Source organism: Cupressus sempervirens, chromosome 8 (genome assembly GCF_028749045.1).
Source record: "Cupressus sempervirens isolate cs-2001-9-10 chromosome 8, ASM2874904v1, whole genome shotgun sequence".
NCBI lineage: Eukaryota > Viridiplantae > Streptophyta > Pinopsida > Cupressales > Cupressaceae > Cupressus > Cupressus sempervirens.
The window spans coordinates 736521345-736533300 of record NC_143125.1 but is presented as its reverse complement, the minus strand read 5'-3'; the positions used below and the strand labels follow the sequence as shown (position 1 = coordinate 736533300).

Sequence of the window (11956 nt, the reverse complement as noted above, 5' to 3'; positions counted from 1 at the left end):
ATCCCAAAGGCTGCTCCATATAAATATTTTCAGTGATATTAATATGTAGGAAGGAACTCTTCACATCCATCTGATAAATATGCCATCCCTATGAAGCTACGAGAGATAAGACAAGGTGGATAGAATTCATCTTGGCGATAGGGGAAAATTTCTTAGTGTAGTCAATACCCTCAACCTATGAAAAACCCTTCACAACAAGATGACCCTTATGCTTATCAATCAAACCATCAACAACATACTTAGTACAATAGATCTATTTGTATTGCACTAGCTTTCTCCCCTTAGGAAGAGGACAAAGATCCCATGTGTGATTCTTCATCAAAGAAGAAAATTTCTCCTCCATTGCACTGTCTCATTTAGAATCTCTTGTTGCTTCTACAAATGTGTGAGGATCATCACTAATAGCATGACTAAGAAGACTAGAACTTTCAATATGAGAATAGCTATGACGAGAAGTGGAAGGATCACCAGCTAGAGATCCTACAACCTCAACTATAGCTTGAGCCCATTTAGGAATTTGGGGAGGATCCTTTGGCAAAGGTAAATAAGGATCACCATGATCATCATCCTCATCATCCATGGACAAACTAGAAAAGAGGAGGGAGTAGTGGGAGGTGTAGGAGGTGAGGTATGAACTACATGAGGGCTCTCATCAAACTAGACATCTCATTGAAATATGACCTCTGAAATTAGGATCAAACAACTAGTAAGCCTTAACATCCTCATAGTAGTAAACAAAAATGAGTGGTCAACTCTTCCATTCCATTTCTTTCATCTAAGAATTAGGTGCAAATGCCCATGCTTCACTCCCAAAAACTCAGAATGATGATACACTAGGCTAGACATGAGACCAAGCCTCCTTAGGAGTCATATGTCAAACTACCTTCTGAGGTATCTGATTCTAAATATAGTTAGCACAATTGTCTGCCTCTACCCAAAAACATGAATCCATGGACCTGGGCTGAATCGTACAATTAGCCACCTCCCAAATTTTTCCGTTCTTTCTCTCAATGACACATTTCTACTAAGGAGTATAGGGCTCTAAATATTGATGCTAAAGACCATGTTTAGAACAAAAATCCTTTAAAGCTTGATTCACATACCCCCCTCCCCCATTGTCTATGCATATCTACCAAATAGAAAGACGAGACTGCTTCTCTACAAATTCCTTAAAGACTCAAAATGAATCAAACACATTAGATTTGTACTAGAGAAAGTACACTCATGTGCATCTCAAGAAGGTATCAATGAATGTAAGCACATATCTAACACCTGAGAAAGGAGTAGGAAATGACATGAGGTCACTATGAATCAACTCTAAAGGTGCCAAAGCATGAGTGGCTCATCCATGTGGAAAGTAATCCCTATGCTGCTTTCCAAGTGCACAATCTTGACAAGAAATCTAGGGAAGCCCAAGAACAAGTGCCTATGTGCTCATTTGCTGAAGATATCTGTAACTGACATGCCCAAAAGATTCATGCCAAAGTCTACTTATTGAATTTTCATGTGCAACTAAACATGAACTTGTGTCATCAAAAGATTCAAATCCATAAAATTTGTAGAGGTGAGATGTAGAGTCAACACTCCCAGTAGTCACAATCATCTTAGAATCATGTAAGTCCCAAATAACTACATCATCTGGTGAGAACTCAACTGTCTTACTAGAGCCAGAGTGGTAAATCTGATAGATAGACAATAGGTTCATTGAAATTTCAGGGACACAAAGAACATCCTAAAGGGAGCCCCTAGCTAGTGCAATAGAACCAAAACCTAGAAATGAGAGTTGTGATGAATTCCCAATAGCAATCTGTGTGGTAGTACAAGGACCAAGTGAATTAAGCAACTTAGGAGTGTTTTTCATATGGCAAGAGGCACCAAAATCAAGAATTCATGTAGGCCCTAAAGTCATAGCTCAAGCAAAAAGAGCATGACCTTTCCCTACAGGGGGGATGAAGACTGAGGGGGTGAAATATGATGGTCTTTCATGGCTTCCTCTAAAGCCTCAAAATGCTTCCAACACCTAGAAACGAGATGTCCATCCTTGCCACAAAAACTACAAGTCTCGTTGGATTTCTTCTTGGTCTTGGAGGTAGACTTAGCAGACTTTGAAGAATTTTTACCCTTTGAAGGGTTTGTTGGAGGAGTAGCTGGAGGCTTAGGATTAGATTTTGATGTGTCTTCCTTTGATTTTCCTTTCTTCTTTGATTTCCCCTTAGAATTTTGAGCAGCCAATGCTTGGCTAGAAGAGCTAGAGGCATCCACCTATTGGATCTTTCCCTGTTCCTATGTCAACCAATAACAAAATGTTTCAAATGTAGGCATCCTATATTTGTCACCAAGGGCATCCATAATGGAGTAGAAAGTAGAAGAAAAAATTTGATATTGCCCTCGGAACTTTTAGAGTATCAAAAAAATGCACTCATCATCTATTTTGGTTTTCCCACACCCCTATAAAACCATATATAGAGATTTGAACTTGATCAAAAAAATATTCAATGGTGGAAAAATTGGCTGGTGACAAAGAAGTCAACTTTGCATCAAGTTGAAGTCCCTGAAACACATTCGCTATGCTAAAAAAATTTTTAAATTTGAGCCAATAAGCCCATGGAGTGGTCAAACCATCCAATTGAAATAGTAAACTGTCTAAAATGTTTAGTGCAATTAATCCCATTAACTCATCCATTTTGTTCATATGCTGAAAAACCTCAAAAGGACATGTAATAATGGGTTGATTCTCATCCAAACATGACCATAAGCCCCTTGACATGAAAAGCTTAGTTATTTATGCCTTCTAGGTGTCATAGTTGTGTGGCATGAGATGGGTCACAGAAGGATCTGGCATTGAGAGAAGAAGATAGAAGTAGAAGGGTCTTATTTTGAATTAAATTATAGAAAATAAAATACCCCCACCACAATAGATAATTATATTGATCAAATACCACAAAAAAAACAACTATGAAAAGCAAGAAAAACTAAAAAAGTACCTAGATTTTGGATGCAAAGAAGGAGGAAATAGAAGCCTCTACTTTGATGTCAAAAATGGGAGCTCAAATGAACTTAAAATGTGATAAAACCAGCATCGTTGTGTCCATCTCTGATTTAGCTTTCTATGGCTTTTTTCGAATGAAAAAAAAATCAACTTCTGCTCCAAAAACAACCTTGCTAGAAAAATAGTCACTGGATTAAATTTGACACTCATACAACTATCAATTGGCTATCACCTACAAAAAAATTAGCCACTAGTTTGCTGACATCAGCAGCTAGAAAGATGATGTCATCATGCCAAAAAATGACATTAATGTGATGTCACACTAGGAAGTGCTAACATTAGTAGCCTAAAAATGTTGATGTGGTTATCGTTGATGATGTAGGGCTAGAGATTAATGACATCACCTGTTAGAGTGGTTTTATATGTGGTGGTGGCACCTGAGAGGAGAACCTAGCAATTACTGCGGTACTAGTAGAGGCAAAGGAAAGGTTGTGCATGGGTGGCAGTATGGGTTGGGCATCACATGGGTGGCCCCATGGTGGCACACGAGCACTGCTATGATGGTGGGCCCCTTTTTTTAAAAAATTGCCATGTCCATACAGACCATATAGCTATCTGTAGGGGGGCTAAAATTTTTTTACCTAATGCCTAGAAGCCAAAATCAAAATAATTTATATGAATTTTGACTGTAATAGGCCTTTCAAATCTAATGCCAATGTCTGTTTCGGCCCAAAGTGCTCCAAAAAATTACTCTACCCCTAGATTGAGGAAAAATGGACAAACAAACAAGGGTTTGTGTCTTTGAATTGTGGCTTCAAAAAATCTTCAAACAAGAAGTAGTAGGGAGGCTCTGATACCATGTATGATAAAATCAAACTCCACAATATGCCAAGATCACCTGCATGCAAATAGCTTGTTGAAGAGAAACTGAAGGAGCAAGAGCTTGAAGCAAACAATACAAGAGAGAATATTTCACAATAGGAAAATTAAATTCTATGTGAATGAATGAATTTACAATGAGCGAGAGAGACCGAATATAAAGGCCTCAAGGAAGCTTGTAGAGCAAGCTGGAAAGTGCAAGAAGATAAGATTGACAACTAAGCATACTTCCACAAAAAGGTGGAATACACTAGAAGGGATCAAACTCTCATGTTGTCAAAAACTGATCAACTACAACTATGAAATAATGCATTAACCCAAGTAAACTTAAGTAATAGAATAAATAATTAATAATTAATTATTTATGCTAACAAGATTTTCCTTGGCATGTGTTGGCTCCAAGATAGCTTGCTCAAGTAGGCTGAACTCATTACCTTGATATTTTAATTATCTTGAGTTTTGAACTCAAATAAGGAATCTTGTTGTTTTGTTAATAATATGCAAGTCAATTATTAGATGGAAGATTGTCGGTGTTGAATATGATTTGTGCTTCTATTTTATAAGAAGCATCATTGATAAAGGTAAAAGGACCAAGATGATATTGTACTCATGTGGGTATAACTTGGACAAGATGAAATAATAGTCAAAATGTGGATTAAATGGTATTTTATGATGTTTTTATTAATAAGGAATTGATGATAGCTCTTGATATAGAGCAAGTGAAGTAGTAAGATACTAATTTGGATAGGGGAAAGGTAATGAATTATGGTATGAAGTAGATAAAATCAAAAGTTACTAATTTTGGCTAATATATATTTGACTATATTTTGGAAAAATATCATAGTGATATTGGACTGGTGTGGATTTTGTCGAGGGCAGATGAGTAGTGGATAATAAAGGTTCTTCAACTAGGGTCAATAGAGGGAGGTGGATTCATAGCATTCAGTATGTTGGATTTTAATGAATAATAGGAGAAGAAAATGCAAACTGGGATAGATTGTGTTAATATTAATAAAAGGAGGAAGATGATGGACATGTGTGGTAAGTCGTAGGGCACTCTTACTAATGATCTTAAACAATGGAGTGTAGTGATGAATCCTTAACTTTATATTTTCATTTTTTGATGAACTGTTTGTGATTACTTTGTAGATGAAATCAAGAAAAAGAAAAATGTGTATTTTATACTTGGTGAGTGGTTAGAGGAAATGAAGGATTTGGTTAAAGTAGGGTGCTTTGGTGACTCCTTAGGGATGAAGTAAATTGAGATCAATGAATACTAAAACATAGCAAAAAATTCTTAGTAGAAGATTTCATGCAGAAAATAGATTTTTTGAAAAGACTTTAGGAATGGTAGATCAATATCCAAATTTCATGGCTTTTCTTGAACATTCTCATTTTGGTAAACAATAGAGTTTTGCATGGGATATGAACAATCATCGAAGTGTTCAGAAAGTGATATTTTGATAGATGTTGAGGGTAGAATCTATGTATTTATAATGAAAAATGTAAAACCCAATATTGCATATAAACAGTTTGATAGAATGTTTACAATTAGGAAATTGTAGACAAGGAATGCTAGAGTGTTTGGCACAATTTCTTGAGAGAGGCACAAAAGTTTACCCTTGTAGACATGCATGGAAAATGTGGAAGCATATTCAAGGTGCACAATGTTTTTGAGGAGAAATGCTACAACATAACAATATTATCAAGGTAATTAAGAAGAATTTGGTGAACAAAAAAGTTCAATGAAATTGTAGAGAATAAGGAGGATTATGCCAAATATTACGAAGCATTTTCCAAGATCGTCAACCTTGTAATTCACAAGGACAATTGAAAAAGGACTCTATTGGTTGATTTGTGAAAGAAAAAGTGATATCGTTTGTTGAAATTGTGGTGCAAAAATTAATTTCAAAACTAAGCCTTATATGAAACCAAAATTGAAACCCTAGCAAATCAAATGGGCAAAAGAATTATAAGTCAGCCATTTCAATGGGAGCGCATGCTTCCGGATTGTTGGAAGAGTACATGGGGCTATTGATCTTCATCCTTGATTCAACAACCTTGCCTTCGATTGACAACATAAACCTCTAGCCTTTTACAGTCCTTCTTTAATCTCAGGTTTACGTTAAATGCTCAATAAGACACACCTACAACCTATAAATAGGGGGAAGAAAGATGTACAAAGATAAATAATAGATCAAGGATGGCCAAAAACTTTTTTTATCATAGTAGAAAACCTAGCCATGCAACCCATTAAAATGAAAAACCCACAAACAAAAAGAGCCAAAAAGCCTTGAGCAATATCAAACAATTTCTGCACAACATGAAAAGAAAACTCAAGGAATTCAATTCCATTATATAGTTGCCCTTTGGCAAATACCAAACTATCCACAAGTGAGGTTTATAGGACCGACAATTTATCCACAAAACCTATGAGCTCTTGAAATGTGAAAAAAATCTAAAATTTTCCATAATATTAGTACTGAAAGTCTAGTGATTTTTTTTTCAACTTTTTTTTGCAAATTTTTTTTCCTTACCATTTCACCCTATAATGAATAAGAGTTTAAATTAATATTTTTTTATTATTAAATATATTAAAAGTTAAAAGTATATTTAAAAACTTTAGATCTCTTAAATTTTTCAAATATTAATAGTCAATCAATTTTTTTTTAATGAGTTTTTTATTGCACTCAGTTAATGCACAGAAACTAAACTAATATGAAAACATGCCATCGTCAAAGACATATTGGAAAATGAAACTGCTTAAAAGAAATAATAAATTTTAATGACATTTCAAATGACCCATAGACACAATTTTAACGTATCTTCGATTTAGCTAAAGGAAGAAAAACGTAGAAAGAGACCGGCAGGTAATAAGAGTGCTACATCTCCCACATAGAATTGTTTGTCTTTGCCCAGGCCTCATAGTCAAAGACAAGGGTCCACCCATTCTGGTCACCGACTGTAATAGCGTTGCCATTGGGTACAGCATTGCCAATAACTATTGGCAGTACAGAGGCCAACGTAATAACAGAAACCATCAATTTCGTTGCCACGGATCTTTCTCTATAACTTAGTATAGAGGCTAATGTAACATGAGAGCTCTCGTATAAATGCATGGGAGGAGGTAAGATCGGCGTGGGTATGTATAACTCTCTCTCTCCCCTTGAAAATGGCGACAACGGTGGAGCCGGGCGGTGCGTCAAATGAATTGCACTGTGATGAACGTCGTCGAACTCGTTTGTTAGATAAAATGCAAATGGAGATCTTTGAAAAGAAGACTGCCTTCCACGTGTCTCTTGATAGGGTGGATTGTTTGTCTTGTGTGGACGGCAACGAGCACAAGAGCCCGGGTTGGGTTATAAGCAGGGTTGTTGATGCTTGTATAGACAGCTGAATGTTATTAGATACAATTTTAGGCATTTATTATTTGGTGAAAGGTTTCAACAAAACTATATGGACAAGTTTTGTCCTATTAAATGAAAAGCTTGTCTAGTTCAACTTAATCGACACATTCTATATAATGATAATCATAGAATGATATTTAAGTTGATACTCTTTTCATTCTGGGCATCGCTCATTGAAGGAAAATTGTTTAGCACCGAGAAAACTGTCTTATATCGAAAATAGAACTATCAAAAATAATTATCAACAATTTCAAATAAATTAGTGAGAAAAGTTATTTTTGGCCGAATATGGAATAGCCTGTCAGAACATGGAGTAACTTGTCATTATAGAGGCTTCACACAAAGTAGCTGGCTGGGGTTTTCTCTCATGAGATCAGATTGTTTGACAAACACATCATATAGAAATTTAGTAGATATCTTATTTGAGACACAAGAATGCTTAGTGGTGATTGTCGCCGCTTTGAGAACTACCAAACCAAAATCATAAAATTAGTTTAGTAAACAACATTCCTAGGGTCCCATAGCCCTAGTTTAACCAAGACCCCAACTCATCATATAAGCATTACAATACATAAACACATAGATACTAATAAGGCACAAAGACTATATGAGTATATGTCTTTACAAGAATTTGGATGATAAACATAATTCATATACATCACAAAACAATTTTTCATGCCTTTGATGTTTAAGTAGGAGGACAAACTAGATAAAAAAACCCAAGTCAAACATCTATAATTCCAAATCATATAATAAAAAATGGTACCATGCACAAGAAAGCATGGATAAGAACACATGAAATATATCGCAATACCATATTCCATGTATCGAGTTAACAACAACCCTCTCATAGAAAATAATATATTTCCAAAAACTTGTGACAAAATACCATAAGAAAATACATAGAAATTTTCACAAATAGAATCTCAAAACATCTTAAGAACTCTAGGAATTAAATATACAATTGTGGTACATCAAGAAAACTTATAAATAGATCTATATATTATCATAAAACTAATTTTATTAAAAACTTCAATCCATAGCTCCAGTCCTAAATGGATTCAATGCAAGGAGAGGCAAAGAGAAAATAAAACCAACTTGAGATGCATCATTCAAACACACTCCAATTTCACAAAACTCCATCGTTGAGGAAGAATAATTTCCACAAAAATAAGTTCCAATCTCAGCCCTTAAAACTCTCACATATAAATATATCTCCAAAAGGAAATAAGTTAAGGATTTAGGAATATCTATGGTGCTAATCCCACATTGCCTTTATTTTGAGTTTTGGTTAGTTTTAATAAGTTAAGGATTAGAGTATGATACTATAAATGGCAGTAGGATGAGCATAATCAAATGTGAGTAATGGGAATGAGGCAACACCATGAAAATGAGTCCAAAATTAGTGTAAAATTCTAGAGGGATAAAATTCATGATAGTACTTTATTATTCTTGTTTCACTAGAAATGTAATTTAAAAAAAAAAATCTATACTATTAAACTAAGCATTAGAACATGCCATGTTATTATTGTCGATAATAGTAAAAAACATGTTAAATATGATGACCTAGAATGCATGTTTAAAGAGAGTGAAGCATGTCGGGTCATTACTATCAAATCATAACCTCAACTTCAAAAGATTTGAATAGAAGCATTATCTCTAGTATCCATAATACTATTTCTACTATTTATTTGAATCTTCTTTGGAACCTTGTATCACTACATCTATCTAAATGTCTTCAATATTATCATAGTACCTTCCTTTGTATGCTATTGGCTTGTATATCAATTTACATCAATTTTTTTAATGCCTTGCACTTTTATAGACCATGATGGTAATTATTGTCATTTGATATGCACATACCTTTCAATTACAACTAGTTTATCAATGCTGACCATTATCTTCAATTTTTTAACAATGAATGCCAATGTTGAACATCTAATGGTTTCTTGACTGATCCTAGTTACATATCTATTTCTCCAAAAATATGGTGAAGATATGTAAACAATTGTAAAATGTACTTCAAAAACAATGTCAACACACATCTACAATTGTGAAAAGGATTGATGCCAAACTTGACATAACTCTTCTAGTTTTGAATCATTCTTGGAAAACAGTAAAATAAATCCTCCAACAATGTATGAATAGCATAAAAAAATTGCAGAAGCCTTTTTGTGTGTTTGGATATGGAGCCTTACCTCATTTGACCCCTCTATTGATGCCCTATATCATAAAACTCTTATTCTTTATCTTGTCCACCATTCTATTGGCTTTGAAACATTGTTGTAATGAGGAACGATTGCACAAACCCTTTATACCTACTATTCTTCTACATTAAAGCTTATTGCTATCACATTATGTATTTGGGGAGTTTGTCCTTGAGGCAAGCACTTTCATAGTCTATAGAAGCATTCAAGGGAAAGCTAAAACAATTTATTTTCTTTTGTGATTTACTCATAACTACACCTTCAAAATACAAACAAATTCCTTGACCTAAAGTGAAAATTGAGTATAGATAAACACATCACTAGATCTATCAATCAATCATCAATCATATAAGAAATTAAAAATGTATCAAATAAACAGTTTATAGATATTTCAAAAAAAATCCTACAACATTAGAATATTACTTCAATAAACTATCACAAACTTAATGAATACAACCAAATATAACAAATACAAACATTTATACTTCTATTGACAATATAATAATAATAAAAACAAAAATAATAACAATAATAATTATTATTAGCATTATTTAATAACAAGTCTCTATTCTTAAAAAAACAAAAAAAAAAACAAAAAAACAAAAAAAAAAAGAACAAAAAAATTACTGAAAAATGGAAACCATTATTTGTTAGGAAAAATAAAAACAATGCAAGTCATAATTTGCTAATGCAGTGTTTAGCCGGCAGGACCTGTGGACCTGTGGAATATTTTCGGCTGTTTTGTTAAATCCGTCGTTCGGCTTCCTCTGTCGGCAGGACCTATGCAACGCATTGAACCTTTTGGCGTTACCTTCATTGATCCTACGCTGAAGCCAACATTCTTCATAATATCTTCCGTCCGCCGCTCTGCCTTGCGCCAGTTTTATTGTCATCATTCACAGAGAGAGAGAGAGAGAGCGGGGTTATAAATAAAGATGATGGAAACCCTATGAAAACACATTCTGAACATTTTTGAAGGAGTGGTTTTCAGGAAGAAAGAGGTCAATGGCAAATAAAATGCTGGTTTCGCTCATAGGAGTGTTGGTCTCCCTATCATCAATAGTGATGATCTGTGATGCTGGCAACCTTTACACGGTGGGCGACGAGAAGGGATGGACACTTGGTGTGGACTACGAGGCGTGGGCTCAAGGCAAACAATTCCACGTTGGGGACAGCTTTGGTAATTTAACATCATCTACTTTCATTCTTATAAAGGCCACATTGATCCTTTCTTGAAAACTAATATTAGATATCTGCATGATTGTGTAAATCACGTCATCGTGTATTACAGAGTTCACGTATGCGAAGGGTGTTCACAACGTACTGGTGGTGAATGGCTCGTCATTCGCTAACTGTTTGAATGAACCGATCTTCCCTGTGTTGGACAGCGGGCACGAGGTTCTCCAAATCTTGTCGACTGGGAATTTCTGGTTCATCTGTGGATTTGGTCAGCACTGCGAAAACGGTATGAAGTTGAAGATTACAATTACTGACGCTGAATTCTCACCTTTACCAGCGCCTGCGGCTGCTCCAGAAGCAAATTGGCCTACTTCTACTTCCTCCACCTTTCACTTAAGGCCTTGGTAATAATTACTTAACAAGTCCCACAATAAGCCTGGACATTCTTCAGGCCCCTAGCTATTTTGTTTTATCTCTGTTGAGTTAAATGCTAGAATAAGATGCAAAGCCGTTCTCTGGATCTCCGGCAGTGGTCGGCAATGTTGTTTCCAATTATTCGAAATGCTATTCAGTAATTTTGAGTTTATAAACGGGCATTGGAGAAGAGAATGACTTCCAATTTCAGATAATATCATTCCATTGTTTTCTGTTCTGACAACTATACTTTCATTAAATCTTAAAAGAAGACCATTCTAACTTCAAACAATTTAAGATTTCGTTAATATAAATCTACTATCTCGCTAGTCTAACGGATAAAAGCGCACGCCCTTTTGCACTGTGTGATATTATCATTCTCAGATTTCAAACCAAATCTAATCTAAACGTACCTTTACCAATGAACTTATCTCATAATCTACCCATCACACTTTTCAGTTTTGTATTAAGTGTTCGGGTGTATTACACTTCCATGTTTGATAATATGATCATTTAAATTATTATTTTAAAATTTATAATATTATCTTAATGAAATTAAATTTTTAGAGTTCAATTATTTTCTATAAACTCATGTATGGTAAGTTTTTTTACGTTAAATGATGAAGATTTTATTTAATTTATTTTTTCTTATCCAATTTATTCTTATCATAAATGGTGAGGGTGCTAAGACCATTATTAAAATCTAATATTGCTCACACCAACTGCAATTTTATAGCCAATTTTCATTATTCATTTTTGACAAACCTTGAGTGTGATTGTAGTTCATTGTAAGATCAAATTTGTTGGAAGTCTTTTAGAGTATGTCATCTTTCCATATATATGCAATATATATATTTTTTCATCCTTCCATATTTATGCAA

General features: G+C 34.5%; 1 pseudogene; it reads left to right on the top strand.

Moving 5' to 3' along the window:
* Positions 1–10487: 10487 nt before the first annotated feature.
* Positions 10488–11236, top strand: LOC149544535 (basic blue protein pseudogene; annotated as a pseudogene).
* The last annotated feature ends 720 nt before the right edge of the window (positions 11237–11956 follow it).